The following is a 20,377-nucleotide window of genomic DNA, read 5'->3' as shown; positions in this document are numbered from 1 at the left end:
AGCAGTTATAAATTAGGAACTCATCTCTGTTAATGTATCCTCTCTTCTAAACAATAGCACTGTAAGTATCGAATTAAGTTCAGGTCAGTTACTTTACAATCCGTTGGCCAATTCCACRATTTTTGAACCTAAGAATCTAATTGGTCTTAGCCTTACGCCTCTCAGGTTTACAAAGGTCTTATCTCTTAAGCATATTAGCTCGATTCTGCAACATTGACCAGCCTTGGTTAAAATCTATCTAAACATATTTTTTTTTTAATTTTTTAAATGTCACTGAGCAGCTACAAAAAATAACAATTAATTTCAATTACCAAAAAGTTGGGACTGCACAATAATTATATCCAGGATATTATCTGTCACTACAACAACAAATCCAATGAGAAAATAATACTTCAAGGTGGTTAAACTCGGCGCATGTCAACTAATATTTTAAACAGTGTTATAAAGATTCTCCTTTAGAATATATGAAAAACCACCGAGCGCAGATTCACAAATCATCAGCACCTTAAGACCCCACTAATTGCCTACTCGTCACAAAACTTCCACCAAATAAAAAAAAAAACAACTAAAAAGTGTTGCACCAATTACCAGCTGCCAGAAAGTGAAATGAGTGTATAAATCAGGCTAAAACACTTCAGGCAGGAAAAGGATACAAACTTCAAAAGAGCGCAAAAACAAAAAAGTAAAAATAAAATAAAACACAAAAAACAAAGCACAGTAACCAAATAGTTATCACTGCCCGCAAAAAGAGAAAGGAGGCAATAAAAATACGACAAACCCGAGCCGTTGTGACATAAGAAGTTTGTCGTGCCAATGTGTGTAATTTCAGGCAATCGGCAATCGTCAGGTAAAACGAACAAATGAAGCTTGTAACAGAGTTGTCAAGGAGTGGCGACTCCTACAAATTGCCCATAAAAAGTGAATGTGCAGCAATACGGCACCCATGATAGTAGCCAAGACGGTAGCAGCATCCAACTTTAGTGGCTAGCAGATTGCAGATTTCACTTATGCCAAAAGTGTTTTTGAGGACATAGAATATAAACAAAAATTTGCAGGCACTCTTAAGCGCATAATTGGTTTTAATATTTATTTGGTAAAATTTATGTGAATGCTTAAATGAGTACTTAAGTGCTTATAAGCATATGCAAATATTTGAGTTTAATAGGCTTTTTCAGTTTTTGAGATATCAGTGTGAAATTTTGCACACGTTCTCTATCCACAAAGCTGCAAATCGAAATCGGCGTTGGATTACAATAGCATATAGCTGTAATACAAACTGATTGGTGAAGATTGAGTTTCTACATGGCAAACTCTTCTATTTGACGAGATATCCTTACGAAATTTTTCACGAATTATTGCACATGATAAAGGCATAATTTCCGATTCATATTCTTCAGATCGAACCACCATAGCATATAGCTGTCGTACAAACTGAATGATCAAAATTAAGAAACTTATGTATATGTTTATACCCTTTATGCTATCTTTATGCTATAAAAATTGCATCCGTAAAGGGTATCATAGCCTCGTGTAGCCAAGGTGAAGGTTTTTTTCTTATTTTTTAACTTTCGATTTACCTAACTAAGTACTTAAGAAAATCCTGAATTTATTTTATATTTCATTTTCAGTGCTTAAACCGAATTTAAGCAAATAATTGCCAAAAAAACAAAAAAAACTTAAGTACTTAACTAAATACTTAAAGAGAAACTTAAGAAATTGTACGCTCACATTTTTAATATATGTATGCTTATATTTATATAAAAAAATTCTTAAGTACTTATGTAAATACTTAAAAGAAAACCTAAGAACGTATATGTTTACATTTCTTGAATTTTTGCTGTATTTCTGCAACTTTTCCATAATTTTTCTCAAATCCTTTGATTCTACCTGAAATACTTGTGTATATATTTACAACTTGAGCGCTTAAATACTGACATACTTAGATACTTAACAATACAATTGAATACTTACAAACGTAAGTAAATATAATTTTTTTCTTAAAAGCTAAAACTGTTATGCTTTCTTCTTATACTTATATGTATACTTACATATGCTTATGTCCATGTGTACTAATCTGCTTGCGAAAATTTTCTTTTTTGCATCAAATAACTACTCGTATGCTACTAAGCAACTTAAGTACTTAAAGGAAAACTTAAGAACTCATCTGCTCACATTTTTGATTTTTTACATTTTAAAATTTTTTCAAATACTTACATACATAAGAATTTAGAAACTTAAGCACTTAAATACTTCCATACATAGATACGTAACAACTTAAATACTTACAAACTTAAGTAAATATAATTTTTTTCTTAAAAGCTGTTTTCTTCTTATACTTTTGTATGTACTTACATACTTATGTCCATGAGTAATTACTTGCCTAAAAAAAATGCCTTATTGCCACAAATAAGCACTCGCATGCCACTAAGTAACTGTTTTTGGTGCAATAAAATAAACACCAATTGCTAAATGCCGCCAGCGTCAATCCACAGGAGCACCAGCATTGTGTAAGACGAGTGGCCATAAAATTTTCGAAAAATCAAAAAAAAAAAAAAAAATTAAAAAAACACAAAAGGCTGCACCCGAAACACACAAGTGATCTTCGCAACGCCGGCGGCACAGCACAAATTGCTTGTAATTACTGCGAAATGTTGCAAATTTAGTGTGATAAAGTGAAAGCGTGTTGAAATGTGGCACGCTAGTTAGCGCAAGCGCTGCACAGTTGGCTAGGGAGTGAAGCCGAGAATGCCAGCAAAAGTTGAGGCAAGAAAAAGTTGACGCGCAAACGGAGGAGGACGCGCGCTTGAGGTGGGCGGCATGCAACAGCCGACTAACTAAACGCAACGGAAGAGTGCTCGGTGCCACATCGATCGATCGCATGCGAATTGTGTGCCTCTATCGACTGCCGGCACGGCCAATACAATTTGCAATGCTTTGTGGCAATAAAAATGCGCGCGCCAAATAGCAATGTATGACAGCGGCAGCAACAACAGCACAAACATTTTATTGCATATATTGGTAAAGTAGTCAGCTGCCACCGCAAGCTGCAAGCTTATAACAATTCAATTTGCCACACAATTGTGGTGGCGGTAAGCGCGGCTGGCCCGTTGCTGCCACAACAGTAGCGCTTTCCGGGCGGCGCTGCATTAATCTTCGTAGCGCTTGTTAGGAGCGCAGCAAACGGCAATCAACTGTTATGCTTTACATAGAGGACAATTGTGTGGTGGCGCGCGCATAAACGGAAGGTGTTGCAACAACCGAGCGGTAAGTGGCGTGGCACTGAAAAGGAAGTATTGGCTGTTGGCTGCAATTGTGGCAATAAAATTTATGAACCCACAAGCGAAGTGTTGCCAAACCACATACATACACACACACACACACACATGTACGAGTACACTGTCAGCAGCGCATGTTGCTTGCAAAACAAAACTGTTGTTGCAAAATTGTAGTTGGAATGTTGTTGCTGCCACTATCAATTGCTGCGCATCTCGGTGTTGCAGCGCTGACATCGTTAATACAATCGATTTGACAGCAGTGACGCGGTACTCCCACTCTGCGCCCCCTCTCTGCCGCGCGCCACCAACAATGGCAACACTTTCCGGTCAACTAACCGCCTTGCCGCATGCTTTTGTTGCATAGCGCTACTTAACGCTGCAGCCACAATGATTGCTCAATCGGCTTTGCCAAACAAGCATCGATATCGATTCATTTTTATTGTTATTGTTACATTTATTTGCGTGTCGATTCGATTTTATTGCCACACAATAAACGTTTTTTAATGCTCTAAAAGGCATTTTCGCTAATTTGGCCCACAAAACCACCGACGCCAACGCCGTCACCTTGTCACCCCGTTGCCGACACCACGGCCATCAGTCAGCCAGTCAGCCAGCCGGTAAGCTGGTAGTAATGACGTTCGATCGCCGCCAATTTATATGTAGATCAGTCGGTCGTTGGGTATAAATCTATTCGTTGTTACCGCTAATTGTGCAACATGTTGCACGCAAATCGTAAATTTTCCACCAATAAATTTAAATTTTAGTAATATGTATGTAGGTTGGTGGTACACTAATCTTCAAGATAAGTTGATTTGGGTCAAAGGTGACAAGATTTTTGTTCTTGTGATTTTAAGTGTTCAAAACAATGTTTATAAGTATATTAGATTGGGTATCATTTTTTTGTAAAAAAAATAGTAATGTTGATGGTCTCTATCCCTCTCTTTTAAAGTTGCAAGCTTCTTGAATTGGGACTTTGAAATTAAAAAAAAAGCTTTCTAAGCTTTAAAAAGTTGCAGAATGTAACTAAAGTTGTCTTGAGCTTTGTCGGAGCTTTCATAAGCGCTAAATGAAAAAGCTCTGTTAGCAATGAAATCATTTTAAAATAAACAAGCTTTGGAGTGTAACTAATTTTATTTTGAGCTTTTTCAGAGCTTTCAAGGACGCTGAATGAATAAAGCTGAGTGACATTAAAAACAATCATTATAAAGTAAAAATGTTTTAGAATGTAACTAAAGTTGTCTTGAGTTTTTTCAGTGCTTTTATGTGCGCTAAAGGAGTAAAGCTCAGTTGTCAATGAAATTGATTAGAAATATAATTTTCTCAGCACTGAATCTAAAACATAAAAAGCTGATCGAAGGATGGCAACTAGTTAGTTTTAGGAAAGAAAAAAATTACAGTTAGCTAAGCGAGCTTAAAGTTGTTATGAAACGCATTTTTTGACATTTTTTTTTTTTTTTTTGTTACTTTTATTCAAAAGTGACAGTGATAGTGCAATTTCGAACTTTAATGATCTAGACACAGAAGTTCACTTATTAAATCTAAAGTTCTTAAAGTTAACTTCCGAGTACACCTTCGTAAAGCATTAACAATTCCGTCCACATGTCTTGGTATATAAATATTTTAAAAAGGAGACTTTAGATACTTAGTATTTTCCTCAATTATTAGAGACTCATACATATATACGAAAACCTCAACATTTCTATAATTTTGGTTTTTTGCAAAATTAGTAAGAAAAATTTGTGTTTTTATTTTACCTTAAACAATTTTTTTTTTAGTATTTTATACAGATTTTTTAAACTAAATTACAAGAGATGTATTCAAGCGCAATCTAAGTTATATAATTATTAAACAAACAGTATGTAAATATTACAAGTCTGATTGTGTAGATCCACATATATACCTAACTTTTTAACTGCTCATTTGCTTGATCACATTGCTACCTCATAATTCATTGATCAGCGTTAGAGATGCCTGAATGTATGCTACGAAATTTTTTTTTGCGTCACACACAGGTAGCAATTTTAATTTGGTAAAAACTCGTTGCCGCCTTTTAGGCGTTCCAATTGTTGACAAATTTCACTTTGATCAACAAATGACCGCAAGAGAAAAACAGCGGCAAATAAAAATTTAATCAAGCAGCAGCTATGCATGTTCGACTGAACTGAATTATTTTTCTTATTCTTTGCTTAATTCAATGTTTGCTCTTATTTATGAATTATGTTCTCCTTATTTTTCAGGTGAGTGCGACTGATTAACTTCTTGCATTTTTCTAACTTGAAAATCTTTGCTGACAAGGTGAGTGTGAATAATACAGTATAATGGGATTTTCAATAAGAGCGCTAAAAAACTTTGTTTAAATAAAACAAAAATGGTTTGGGATATCATTATTTATTCTCGTGAAAGAACATTCGATGCCGTTATGTATAGAACTCGATTTCTTTTGCATGGCCATCACGGGCAAGCTTGCAGAAGTCCAGACCGCAATTTCATGTTCGGTATTCGTACGCAGTTCATCAATCGTCGCTGGTTTGTTGGCATAGACCATAGACTTAACGTAGCCCTACAGGAAATAGTCTAACGGCGTCAAATCGCACGACCGCGGCGGCCAATTGACGGGGCCATTTCGTGAGATAACACGCTCACCAAACTTGGTTTTCAATAAATCGATTGTGAAATTCGCTGTGTGGCTTGTGGCGCCGTCCTGTTGGAAGCACATATTGTCCAAGTGCTTATCATCAATTCGGGGCAAAAATATTCGGTTATCGGAATATACTCCCGCTCATGATTCCCATTCATAGTAACATGCCGGTCTTGGTCATCACGGAAGAAGTACGGCCCAATGACGCCGCCGGCTCACAATGGTGACTCATAGATCCCATGTGGGATTGTTGCCTGACCAATAATGCATATTGTGCTTATTGACGAAGCCATTCAGTCAAAAATTGGTCTTGTAGCTGAAGATAATTTTTCGATGGAAATCCTTATCATTTTCAAGTTGATGCTCAGCCCAATTCACGAACATACGACGATTGTGGTGGTCAAGTGGTTTCAGATCTTGCGAGAATTTGATGTTGTGAGGATGTAGGCCAAAACCTTTTCGCAAAATTCGCCACAACGACGTCACAGAGATGCCCAACACTTGAAAATGTGAAATGTGAGGGACTGATTTTGGTCTTGTTCAATTGATGTGGCCACTTTTTTTGTCTCAATGGCGCATGGTGCAAAACATTACACTGTGCCTGTGTATTAAAGTGAATAGACGCTGAATTGTTGATCTGACAGGACGATTATGAACCATAAATTGTACGTAGCGCTCTCAAAGTTGAGGCCACTGACTCCGAATTTCGGTAGTAAATTTTAATGATTTCGAGTCGTTGTTGGATCGTATATCTTTCCATGATGAAATGGAAAACCTTACTGAAGAGAAATGTCAAAAGAGCGCGATTGTTGTATCTATCGGTCTACTTTTGTAGCGTTCCTATTGAAAAACCCATTATGAGCTCTTAATTGTAACCGATAGGTCCTATTTCTTACAATATATATATTTGTTTCTTACTTTCAAATAGAAGAATTTAAATAAAAAATTTAAAATTTAAATAAAAATTACCTATCACAACACCAAATAGCTTAAATAATAATGAAAATATAATAAAGTTATTATTATAATTATATAACAAGTGCAATTGCTTTGCCGCCGCCAAACAACTGTTTTAATTAATTTGTTTATAAATTATTACGAGTTAGTTTCATTTGCACCCCATGGGGTACACCGTTTTCTTTCTTTTTTTTTTTTTTTTTGTGTTTTTTGTTTTTATTAAGTAACTGTTTCAGCGAATTTTCCTGCCAACTGGCAGAGGCTATGCGGCAGCGCTTAAAATATGCGAAAATGTTGCACAAACACAAGCGCAACTCTGATGCCCTTCTCGCCCAGAAGCACTGCTGCTCACAGCCATGTTGCCATGTTGCCACAGCTAAGTGACGCACCGCAGGAGGCATTACATTGTTGCAGCAATTTCTGTCTGCGCTGCTGCAAGTAGCCGCTTTTCCTGCGGCGTTTTGAAACATCGCAAGTGAAATAATTTTTCTGACTGCGCAACAAACGGCCAAATGGCCAAATAAATGGTGGCAACGAGCGCAAAGTACACCGGCCACTTGAGCCGTGCGCGGTCAGCGACGCTAAATGTGGCTGGAAAATTGCACGATCACGTTGTTGCTGCTGTTGTTAAGGCTGTCCAATGCGGTAATTATGTTGCAATGCGTTAAGCATGTAAATGTGGCATGCTCATACATATTTATCTCGCGTACTCGTAATCAAAGTGACTTTTATAATTTTAATTTTGCCACTTGCAACCGGAAAGTAATTGAATGCCCGCAATTGGCGGCAGTTATTGTGAGCTTTTGAGCAGACGACGTTGTGCATAATTGCCAAAATAAGTCACATGAATTAAGTTTCGGTGGCGTTAATTTTACTTGTGACCTATTTACGCGTTACAGATATTGCAATGAAATGAGGAGTTTTGAAACTGTAAAATGTATGTTAGATAGTTTACGTTAGGTTATAGTGAACGGCTGTCATACCATACATAGATGTACTGGTTCTTTACAAAGCAAAATGGTTAAATTTGAGCTTAAGTAATCTTCAAACAGAACACCAACTCTTTTTGCGAACTTTAAGAGCGATTTAATATCTAATTTTTATACTTCATTTAGTACCTTAAACTGCGAAGCACGTAGATTATTTGTTGCACATGATCTTGATGATCTTGCATAGCCTTAAGGTATGCCATTTCGCCTTGATCCGTCATTCGGACATTTCATTGCATATCCTTTTTAGGGACTTCCATATTTCCAGTACTGATTTGTTACCCAGACGGAAAGCACTTTGGTAATTTCATCAGCTATTTCGCATACCTGCTTCTAAGATGCCATTTGAAGTGAGAATATTGCCTTAGTTATCACCTGGCCAACGACATAAATAGTTGTTCTATGTATTGCATAGTTAGCTTTCGCTGCCGCTTCCCTGACCGCATAGACTTCCGCTTGGAAGATAGTGCAATTATCCGGAAGCCTGAAGGGTCGCCCGCCATGCAGTACCAAGCAAAATATTTCAGCTTCGACTCAATTCGCCATTCTCGATCAGTTTGTATAAATCTTGTAAGTTCCGTTGGCGAATCGGCTTCTGTGCTATCTACCCTCTTTCAGTGTGACTTGAAACCTTACCCCCCAAAGAAAGCGTGAGGGTATTTGGTCTTTTTTAACCAGCAATCCATCGTTTGGCCTTATGCAGAATACACCTAACGCCACTAATCATGCATCTGATTTTGGTACAGAGCTTTCCGCTTCAATTTCGATTGGTGATAGGTTGAGTAACCTTTATGGTACAGCCGTTGAAATAATTATTTGCGTTAGCTTTATATAAAGAACTGCGAGTCGCCGTATCCAGAGGCCAACCAAACCAAAAAACAGTAAAGAAAGATTGGATTGTTGAGTTTTTTTAGAGTTCAAGGTCTTCCACTGCTCTTGTCGATTCATAAACAGTTAAAAAACACAAATTTTCTAGTACTAGCAAAATTGATAAAATTTGTAAATAATTTTGTTAAAACGGTAACAACACTAATTGTTTTCAACGTGTATCATTTTAACCTCATTTCAGTTTATTACTCAGGCTGTTTTTTGGTCAAAAATCGACTTTTGAACAGTTCAAAAATACAAAGGTTCCAGTATTAGCAAATTAAAAAAAGTGGCAACTCTTTTCACAAAATATTATCAAAAATGTCAACTACTGTATGACTTTTTAGAATTCCTCTGTTAGCTATTGGATTAATTTTCCTAATTATTTTTTTAAAAAGATGGCAACACTACTAAAGCTTTTTTTTTCAACATAAATCTTTTTAACCTTTTAAGTTCATTGCTCAAACCAATATGGTACTATGTTTTCAGCTAAAAGTCGATCTTGAACAATTTAAAAACACAAAATTTCTAGTAGTAGCAAAATAAAAAAGGTGGCAACTCTTTTCACAAAATATTATCAAATATATCAACCACATGACTTTTTAGAATTCCTCTGTTAGCTACGGGATTAATTTTCTTAATTATTTTTTTAAAAAGGTGGCAACACTACTGAAGCTTTTTTTCTTCAACATAAATCTTTTTAATCTTCTAAGTATGGTACTGTGTTTTCAGCCAAAAGTCGATCTTGAACAATTTAAAAACACAAAATTTCTAGTAGTATCAAAATAAAAAAGGTGGCAACTCTTTTCACAAAATATTATCAAAAATATCAACCACATGACTTTTTAGAACTCTTCAGTTAGCTATTTGCTTATTTTTATCAATATGTTTTTGAAAAAGCAGCAACACTGAAGAATTTTGTTTAATGTAAACATTTTCTCTCTTCAGTTTTTTACTCATACATGTATCTTCGAACAGGTGGCAACCTTCTATTTGTTTCTTCTTACTTTGAATCCTACAATAAAAAAAATATTATTTCGATCGCCAGCTTAAAAAAAAAATTATGTTTAATAGTGTCTTCTTATTTGTCTAAAACAGAAAAAGTCTGCCAACTATTATAAAATTAAATAATGTTGCAGTAAATATTTTATATGATCGACAAGTAACAAAGCAAATGTGGCTTATGCAAAAAATAGTACGAAGTAATATGAATGTAATCCTTGTCACCATTCATTTACATAATTACTGTTGCATAAGTTTTGACATATGTACATACACATGTATTTATCTATGGATCCATTGTACACTTGCCCATGAGCTCTTTTTCCCATACCAAATAAATATGCGGCATTTATACATATATTCAGAAGCAAATTCAAACACACAAAAAACACAAAGCAGAAGAAGAGCGAAAAAGAAAAGGAAAACCAAACAAATTGGCTGTCATTAGTGCCACATATCAACGATTTTATGAGCAATGCGAAATCTAAGCAAATTCAATCAATGTCGCACAACAGACACAGTCGCCAGGACAGTCGCCCAGCGGTGGTCCGCATTAGTAGCAACACCAACAACAACGCTAACAACCGCCATACACATTTGTATGTACATACGTATGTGCCTGAGCCACTGCGGCGCTAATCAGCATGTTGCTCATCAGCATGTTGCAACATTTCGAACGAATGCGACAACATTACTGTGGTATTAGCAATTTGTTATGAAATTTATTGCACGACAGCGTGGCGAAATGTGTTGATATGCTACATGCAACACATGCTGCAACATGCCACATGATGGCAGATGCCACACAAGTTAGTGTGGCAAGCAAAACAAAAAACGTAGAAGAGCGACACTGTGGCATTGCCGTGGTAGCCGACGTGCCAAATGTAGGCACGCAATGCGTGAGCAAGAACAACAACAAAACGATAAAATATTAGACGCAAATTGCAACAACATTTCGCTTGATTTCTTTTTCGGTTGATCGGGCGACGTGTGTCGAACAATGCAAATGATTTCCGCATTGATTAGCAACTGTTGTTGTTGTTGTTGTTGTTGCGCTTTTACAAGTCGCTTGTGAGCGCATGCGCGACGATCATCCGCTTTTGTTAGCATTCAAAATTGGTGTTAGGACTTCCGTAGTAGTGGGAAAATTGTTCGAGTGTCAACAACAACATTAGTACAACAAAAAACAACTTTGAGTGTTAACGACTTTGATAAACGCTTACGCTTCGTTAATGCAATTTGTTAGCTTTTACTACGAAAACAGTGTTGAAATCTCTCTAATTGGCGTAAATTCCTCTGATTGTGGCAATTGTGCGCCGAAACGTATTGGGTATGCATTACTTCTGAAATTTTGTGATTCAAACTACAATGCCTAAAAGCAGCAGCGTCGAAGGTTTCGAAAACTTTTTTCTAGAATTCAGAAATTTATATATTTCTACTTTCGATTTTGGAGTCTGAGGTCGTGTAGTTAATCAATAATCATCTCAGCAAGTTCTCTATTATCTACAAGCTTATATTTGCTAAAGCTCTTAAAAGCTCAGGTCTGACAGCTTTTGACATTCAGATAATTAAGAACAAAAATATTCCTAACTACTTTACCTGTTAAGTGAATTATCTATTTTAATATTAAATTTATAATTTATTTATTCACAAGTTTTCCAAAAAAGATCTCCAATGAAAAAAATTTTTCAAAAGCTCTCCTAAGAAAAATGTTTATATGCGCATGCTTTATTAAACGATTTTTGTTTAAAAACAGCAATATATTTGATATGCCGTGCTACTCTGTCACAATGAAAGCTCTCGGAACTTATCCACAGCAGTGAGAATATTCTATTATATTTGAGTTTTGCTTGCCTTTTTTTTTTTGTTTTTTTTTTTTTTTTTTTTTTTTTTTTTTTTTTTTTTTTTTTTCTTTTTTTTTTTTTTTTTTTTTTTTTTTTTTTTTGGTTGAATGAAAGCAAATCGTTTTCATATTTTTTTTAGTTCTCCTAAAACTAATGGCTCGTACGCTTAAACTTAAAGCTTTCATGTGAAGTAGAATGCCTGATAAAATCACAATGTCTTTCATAAATATTTGTTTCTAGTACTAGTTACAACATATACCGTAACGAAAACTCTGCGAACTCTTCTTCTTAACTCTTCTTCTTAATTGGTGTAGACACCGCTTACGCGATTATAGTCGAGTTAACAACAGCGCGCCAGTCGTTTCTTCTTTTCGCTACGTGGCGCCAATAGGATATTGCAAGCGTAGCCAGGACCTTCTCCACCTGGTCCTTCCAACGGAGTGGAGGTCTTCCTCTTCCTCTGCTCCCCCCGCGGGATACAGCGTCGCATACTTCCAGAGCTGGAGTGTTTTCGTCCATCCAAACAACTTGACCTAGCCAGAGTAGCCGCTGTCTTTTAATTCGCTGAACTATGTCAATGTCGTCATATATCTCATATAGCTCATCGTTCCATCGAATGCGATATTCGCCGTGGCCAATGCGCAAAGGCTTCTGCACCATATCGCAGGACGGGAATTATGAGTGACTTATAGAGTTTGGTTTTTGTTCGTCGAGAGAGAACTTTGCTTCTCAATTGCCTACTCAATCCGAAGTAGCGCCTGTTTGGCAAGAGAGCTCTGAGAACTAGTTCTTGGAAAAAAGATTAAGGCTTTGATAACGATCCATTATATCATATACTTCATAATAAGCATATAGTTGAAAATCTTATTAAAACGGAAAAGTCAAACTCACTACACAATCGTGACATTCCAAATATATGAAAGCTCTTTAAGAAATCTGTAGATTGTTCATTACATCGTTACACGGACACGACAAAGATCGTGACATTCCAAATATATGAAAGCTCATTAAGAAATCTGTAAATTGTTCATTACATCGTTACACGGACACGACAAAGCTCTGCCGAACAGAGCTTTAAAAGATTATATAGAAACCATAGAATCCTGCTTCCCGTTACCTCATCTGAAATATTTACTAAAATATAAAATTTTGTCTGTGATTTTCGAAAGTTCGTAAAACATAGAAAACTCTACACGTTTATAGGTTCCTTTAGATTATTGGATTGAAAACTGTCATCAAATTTCCCCAAAGTTTGCAAAGTTTTTCAAAAGCTCAGAAGGCCTTTCACTTTATAGATTTAGTTACTTAGATATAGAAATTTTAACTATACTTCCTTAAAGTTCGTAAAGCTTAGTTAAAGCTCAGGAGCTTTACATAACTTAATAGGTTTATTTGGATCCTCGGATTCCTTAAATTTCTTAAAGCTTAGTGTATTTAGATCATCCAACAAAATCGTAAAGCTTGGTAAAGCTTAAAAATTTCATCAACTTTATGGGTTTATCTTAAATCTCAGATAAAAACTGTAAATGTTAAAGCTAATGAAAGCTCAAAGAGCTACACACATCTTTAGACTTATTTAGACTCTTGAAGAAGAATAGTCATTAAATTTATTTCAAACTTTGTCGGGGATTCCTTTAAGTATTAAATATTAAAGTTAAATTTGGTTAAAGCTCAAAAAGCTTTACAACTTTATGGTTTTATTTAGATACTCCCATAAAATTGTCATCAAATTTAAAAATCATAAAGCTCGGTTAAGGCTTAAAAAGTTTAAAATTCGGTGAAAGCTCAAAAAGCTACACAAATTTTAAGATCTATTTAGATTCTCAAAAACATTAAATTAACTTCAAATTTTATTGGCATCTTGGGTTTAAGTCCGTAAAGCTGGGTTGAAGCCCAGAAAGCTCTTCAACTGAAGTCTTGAAAATAGTGAAGTTCAAGTTTTGATCATTAGAATTTTCTAAACTCCATTAATTGACCAAAATTTTGCGTAGAAACAGGTGCATCATATAACTAAGCTACAAACAAGCTTTCATCTTAATAGCCCCATTAAAGCTCCACATTTAAAACGCTTTGCGGTATCATTTTACTTTCTTTGACAATGAATTCATGCAAATTGTTATGTGTTTCGTTTTTATTGTATAAAAAGTACATCCATTGAACTTTACGGCAGGTGCCAACAACGTCCATTATGTTTAGTTTAAATATTCTGCAAACAATTTTGTTGAAAATATTTGTGCACTACTAGCTTTTATTGCCGGTTTCGGCAGCTATTTTCGTTCGTTTTGCATATTTCACCAATCGTGTGCTTAACATGCAGCATAAGAAATATTGTCACTTTTACTTCAACAACGCAATGTTTTATTCAGCAACAACCCACAAATAATGCGTGTAAAATTTTAAAACACTGACTCGCGTTGCCAACTGCGTGCGTCGCACGAAAATGCCGCTAAGCACCTACATTCCGAAAGTTTGGTATCGGCGCGCGGTCAACGCGCTCCAAATGCGGTTAAGAGAGTTATTGTATGTTACAGCGCTGCGCTCTGTTCTACTCAATTGAAACGTTCGTGCGGTGGCAAAGATATTCTCTAGTAGCAATATGGATAGAGAATTGTTTGTACTGCGTAGGCCGCTCATCGGCTACCTACCGCTTCCATTGCGCGTGAGTTTCGTTGCCGGTTTATTGACATGCTGTTTTTTATCAGCGCTCGTTCGGCCGCTCTTTGCAATGCAGCACGCTTGGCCACTACTGCAGCACGAGTAACGCGAGCGCTAGCTCCACTAGTTAGTAAGCATGCTTTGCGCTTCTTTTTCTGCATTTGCTTGCCATTAAAAATGCTTCAACTCTACCTGCGTGACTCCGAAAAGCGCGCTCTCTCTCTCTCTCTGCCTACCTTTCGGAGTTCCTTTAGTAGTATACACTCTACCACCAGCTCATTGCCTCTCAGTAGTGAATTTTTTCTGCAACTTGGCTTTTTGTTAGCCATTTGTTTTGCTGACTCTGGTCGCTAGCATTTCAAACGAGCGACGACTGTTGACGCGTTTGCACGAGCGAATCGGCGCGTACGCGTTTTCTAATCAAAAACAAATTTCAGTTTTCGAGTCGAGTTTATCGAGCGGATTGCAAATACAAAGCAATAAATTGTTTGACTAACAAAATAAAAAATTTATAAAAAAAAAAAAATTCAAAAGTATAACGGTGTACAAATAAATACTAGCACCCGCATGTGCTGTGTTGTTATTGTTGTTAATGATACTGGTGTGCAGATTTAAGCCTGAAGAGTTAGTAAGCGCTCTATTCTTTATATAATTTTGCAGTGACAGTTAAGCGAGACAGTGGGGAAATTACTGAAGAAGTGCTAATTGCGAGCGCTGGTGAAATCTGTGAAGAATTTTAGGAAAACAATTAAATGGGAAAAGAAACTTGTGTTGTTTTTAACTTAAAGTTGATAATGATGTTATAAATAGTATAATAAAAAAATGTTTCAAAAAGTTTACAAAAAGTGTTGTGTGCAAACAAAACAACTATAAAATTTGCATTTTTTAAATACTAACTTTGACAAAGAAGTGGTGATCACAATATGAAAAATATTAAATAATTATATTATAGAATATTAATATTTATAGAATATTAAATTAAAAATTACAAAAAATTGATGTATACTAAAACAATGAAATGCTCAAATGTATTACACAAAGCATCAAATTAATTTTCTTAGAAAAAAAAATAATTATTATACAAAAAAATAAAAAAATAATAATAAAATAATAAAAACAATTATTATTAAAAAAATAACAATAATAATAATAAAAAAAAAAATTTAAAAACTTTTGCGTGTGAAATTTATTTTCCAGTTATGTGTAAGCAACTATTAAGTTTTTTAAGCTGCGGAACTACGCCTTGGTACTCAAATCACACTCAAAAGTGACCTCGTCTCAATTTATGACACCAAACTTTACCCGCATTCTATCATGAATATCCAAACCAAATATTAGTGTTTGGTTTGTAATTAGCTTGAATTCAAAATCAAAATTTCTGTGAATTTTTTGTTCTACAAATTATGTGGATATTAGTGTTCCAGCCTTCTAAGCTTTCGAAGTGAGATCTCTTTTAGGATCGACCACTTAACCGAACCTAACTGCTAAGGAGAAAAGTGAGGTGGAAGCATCTAGGCACTTTCTTTTCCATTGTCCAGTTGAGGCAAGACTGASGTTGCATCATCTCGACAGTCTTACCTTCGGCGAAGTAGGATATACATATAGCCGAAACTGACAATTAACCGCCTTCACAAATCTCATGATGATCTGCTGAAAGGATTTTGAGTTTAATAGACTCAAATCGATTTCTAAGGTGCTTAAGGTCAATTATATAGAAGTTTTAGATACAAGCGATGTAAGCAGACCAAGTGAAATCCTTCTTAAGATCGAACTCTTACCTAATCCAACAGCATACAAATATAACAATTGGGTTTTTCAAGTAGAAAGTTAGGTTAGGTGATATGCTTTTAAATACCCAATTATCTCACTTTATATACTCTTAAATGACCAAATCTCACTTTGAAGAACAAAACTGCTATAATTAGTTTAGTGAATAATAAATATTGTAAATATTCAAAAATTTCAAACATGTAATTTTCACAGGAAAAAATATGAAAACACTCAAAATCGAGATACATTAAGTTGTACCTTTTTCCTCAAAATCCATTTTTTAAAAATTAAAAATTTTTTGGAATTCAAATCAAAATCGTTTCGAATTTTTTTTTGTATAAAATTGTATAAAAAAAAATCAGCATGATTCTGGAATCGCTCAAAATCAGGGTATGGTTAATTGTACCTTAACGATTTTCCTCAAAAATGCATTTTTTTAAATAGAAATTTTTTAGAATTTTTTTTCTAATTATTAAAGGTTTTAAAATTCTTTTTCATAAATTTTGAACTTATTTCGGGAAATTTTACTGTTCTTAAATAGTTTGTTTGACATTTAATTAATACTGTGAATACCGCTATTTAGTTACTTTAGCTATTTTCAGCACTTCCTTGCAAATCATTTTTTTCTGAATTCAAAAATACATACTTTGCTGGCTCAAAATCGTTTAGCAAACATTTTTTATCATAAGTTACCTCTCTTGTACCGAAAAAGTATCTAATATGTTATTTTATTTTCAAAATTTGTAATAGGTATGCATTTTCCGTTAATTAAAAACGTTGAAAACTGCTTTATCCCAACTTTCTATATTTTTACTCAAAATCTTCCAGTAACATACATACATTTATGAATATTCAACTCTCTTATTATGCAGCATATTGTGAATACCCCTAATGTGTTTTATCATATTTTTAAAATTTTTTAAATATCCTACTCTCCAAAAACTTCACAAATTTACTTTATTGACATCCAAATTTCAATACATTTTCGTTCTAAAGAAAACAGAATTAATTCTCAAAATATATTTTATACAAAAATAATATTTCACCGTCTCTTCCGAGTATTTGAAATTTTGCAAGCCATTGTTTTTGCAATAATTTACGCTTTCTGGTGCATTTTGTGTGTGCAAAAAGCTTTTTTCTTTTTTGCTGAAGACTCCCCTTTGTGACCGTGTCAATTGCATGTTTGTGTTATTGTTTTTGTTAAGCCAGCAAAGTCAGGGCGCATATTAGTAACCACACAACCAGAAAACAAGCAAAAACAGCAAACTGCAATTATATACATATATATGTTTATATACATGCATACATACGTACATATGTAAATAAGTTTGTGAAAAAGTGTAAAAAAACGTTAAAAAAGCAGCCAACAACAAACAAAAGTCAACTTTCCCCTTTTTATGCGCTTGCAGTGTCGACGCCGCCGTTGCTGCTGTACGTTCGTCTGTCGTGGCTTAACGGCGTACATTCGGCATGGCGTGTTAACTTGTCTTTTACGATTGGTTATTGTCAGTATGTATGTTCGTTTGTTGGCAAATGCGTTAACGGCGAGAATTCAAGTAAATGCAAAATGAAACAAAAACAACGACAACGACAACAACAAAAAGGAAAACCACACGTTTTCGTGCAAAATGTCTGTTAAAATGCTAATAAAATAACAAATATAATTATCAACTTGCTTAGTTACATACCTTGCGCATGTTGTTGTTGCTATTTATTGTTGCTGGTGGTGACATTTTTGTCATGCCTGTAAGGAAAGAGAGGAAAACTAAATAAAATAGCTGGAAAAAAAGTTTATATAATATAATATGTATATATGTATGTGTGTGTATATATGGTAGATAAATTGGATTTTGGAGAACAAGATTCGGTGTAAAAAAAATTTTTGTGTTCAAAATTCAAAAAATCGTAAAATAGTATATAAAAAATTTAAATACACATAAAAATTAAAAATAAAATTATATAAAAATGAAATATGTTTCTATTAATTTATATATGATATGCTATAAGAGGACTTAAATATATAGATGTGTATAAGAGACAGATGTTAGACACCCAAAGGCAGGTGATTCACCTGCTCGCGTCAAATACATACATACATACATAATAAGCAAAAGCAAAAAAAGAAAACTTAAAAAGCTAAAACAGTTGAACAAAAATTATTTAAAAACCAAAAATTTATGTTGTTAAAAAAATATTTCACACAAACCTCTTACCAGAAGAAATTAATAAAATCAACGAACATATTTTTTTAAAGGGCAGAATACGTTTTTTAAAGAAACACGATAAAAATGCTTCTAAAAATATTTCAAAAAGAAATCCATAAGTTCAACAAAAACAATGTTTTCTTTTTATTGTATAACATTTTTTTTATAGTAATTAAAAAAAAAATATTATTTCACCTAACTTTTTCACAAAAAAAGATTAAAAAACAACAAATTATAGGAAAAAATAAAAAAAAAATGATTTTCAATAAAACACACTAAATATTAAAAGCAATTTTTTTTTCAAAAAAAAAATCTTATTTCAAAAAAGTAATAAATTCCACGGGCAAACTTTTTTTAAGATACAAATATATTTATCAATAAAAATTAAAAATATTTCCATAGATCCAACAAAAACAGTCTTTTTCTGGTGAAAACAAACTACTAATTTATTAAAAAATATGCAACAAAAAAGTACTTGATCAACAACTTGTACACAAAAAAAGTTATATAAAAAGTGGGTTTTATTTTTACACACAATTTTTTTTTAATAATTTATTAAAAAGAAATAATATTTCCTAGTTCTAAAAGCTAAATGGCTAAAAGTAAAAATATTACTTAAATAAAATAAGAACTAATATAAAAAATTTAACCGTTACGAATTCTTAAAATCTAAACAATAAGTTTATATAAACGATATCATATATATATGTAAAAAAACATTTTTTTTTTGCAATAAATTAAAGCAAAACAGTTTTTTCACCAAAAAGTGATTAATAACAAGAACTCCACATATTATCAATAAAATAAAAATCAACCAAAAAAATATTAAAAGAAAAAAGTTAACCACTTCAACAGCAGTTACAAATACATAAACAAGTTTATAATGAAATGTAAAATAATGCGCATTTTTTTCAAATTGCTGCGACTGCCTGCCACTTGGTTGCGGTCAAGCGAACAGCTGAGCAGCAACAAAATGCATTGACAAAGATAAAGCAAAGTTAGTAAATTAGGAAAAACACAAAAAAAAATTAAAAAAGAAAAACGCTACCACCGAACAGACTTGTTGAGTCAATGCATTTTTTTATTATTTTAATTTTTAAGTGGCTTTTATTGCACTTTGCACAGCGTTGCATTTGCATTGTGCCACTTTTATTGCTGTCACTGTATTTATGCATTAAACTCCGCTGGCTTGAACCGTTGCTTGCGACAATTTGACACGAGTCTTTTGCTTCATTCATAAAATTTCACAAAATTTGCATTTTTTGCACAACATTGTGGCAGCACTACTTTTTTACATAACTAACTGCATTTGTATATTTCTTTAAACTTGTTTATGTATTGGAATATTTTGCACTTTTATGCTTTCATTTCATTTAATAATTTTTTCCGGAAATTCTAAAACAGCGAAGTCTGCAAAATAAATCATAAATAATCAGTAAAGCAAAAACAGCAAAGTGGAAAATGCATTCGGCAATGATAAACCCCCATTTTAGGTTCACCAAGCAAATTTTGTATAAAAAAGTGTCTCAAAGTGATTCACATCAGCATTCGCAGTGAAATTGTGGAAAAATATTTGGCATAAAGCAATAAACTTAGTAAGCCAAAGAAGTTTTCAACTTTGCACTTTCGGTTGCTCAACCGAACTGCAAAACCAAAAAAGAAATACAAATTTAAAATTCAACGAAACTGGATTCCGCCATCGTGGATACTATCAGCCATTTGAAAATGGTCTTTGGTGGCCGTTTTCGCATCAGAAGGTGGGTAGTTAATGATAATAATAAATGAGCGTTAACCATTTTAGAAATTTATGTTTTATGAATATGTATTTTTCTTATTAATGTCACAATAATTTAATTTACAAAGATTGCTAGAATTTCTGAAAAATCGTAATTCTTTCGAAAAAAGTGAATAATGAGCGAATGATACACTCATTGGACTTATTTTCACTAAGCACACAGCACTTTCATGGCTAGAAGCTACTTAGGGAGGTGATTATGAGTTCATTAAAGAAAACTGTAAACTCCCGGTTTTCTATTTAGTGGTTGGTTACTGTTTAAGACTACTTACATACATACATATATCAATTAGAATGAATGTAATTATGGCAAGACTTTTACGTAATTATATTTAAATTAATAATACTTAGGAATTCAAGCAAACATCAGATAAAAAAAAT

General features: G+C 33.8%; 1 protein-coding gene and 1 long non-coding RNA gene across 2 annotated transcripts in view; both read left to right on the top strand.

The window, feature by feature from the left end:
* Positions 1–20,377, top strand: part of LOC108978912 (protein Shroom) — a gene marked incomplete at its 5' end in the record, with an annotated part of 254,171 nt that overhangs the window by 116,316 nt on the left and 117,478 nt on the right. The gene's annotated exons all lie outside the window — the stretch shown is intronic.
* The window catches only part of LOC108978984, a 118,039-nt gene continuing 112,265 nt past the window's right edge, over positions 14,604–20,377 (top strand). Inside the window, exons 1-2 of the long non-coding RNA XR_001994147.1 lie at positions 14,604–14,851; positions 19,606–19,958. This is a non-coding gene — a long non-coding RNA (uncharacterized LOC108978984). The remainder of the gene's footprint in view (positions 14,852–19,605; positions 19,959–20,377) is intronic.

Source organism: Bactrocera latifrons, unplaced genomic scaffold (assembly GCF_001853355.1).
Source record: "Bactrocera latifrons isolate USDA-ARS-PBARC rearing strain unplaced genomic scaffold, ASM185335v1 scaffold_13, whole genome shotgun sequence".
In the NCBI taxonomy this organism is placed as follows: domain Eukaryota; kingdom Metazoa; phylum Arthropoda; class Insecta; order Diptera; family Tephritidae; genus Bactrocera; species Bactrocera latifrons.
The sequence above is the reverse complement of the archived record's forward strand: the minus strand, read 5'-3'. Positions and strand labels throughout refer to the sequence as shown.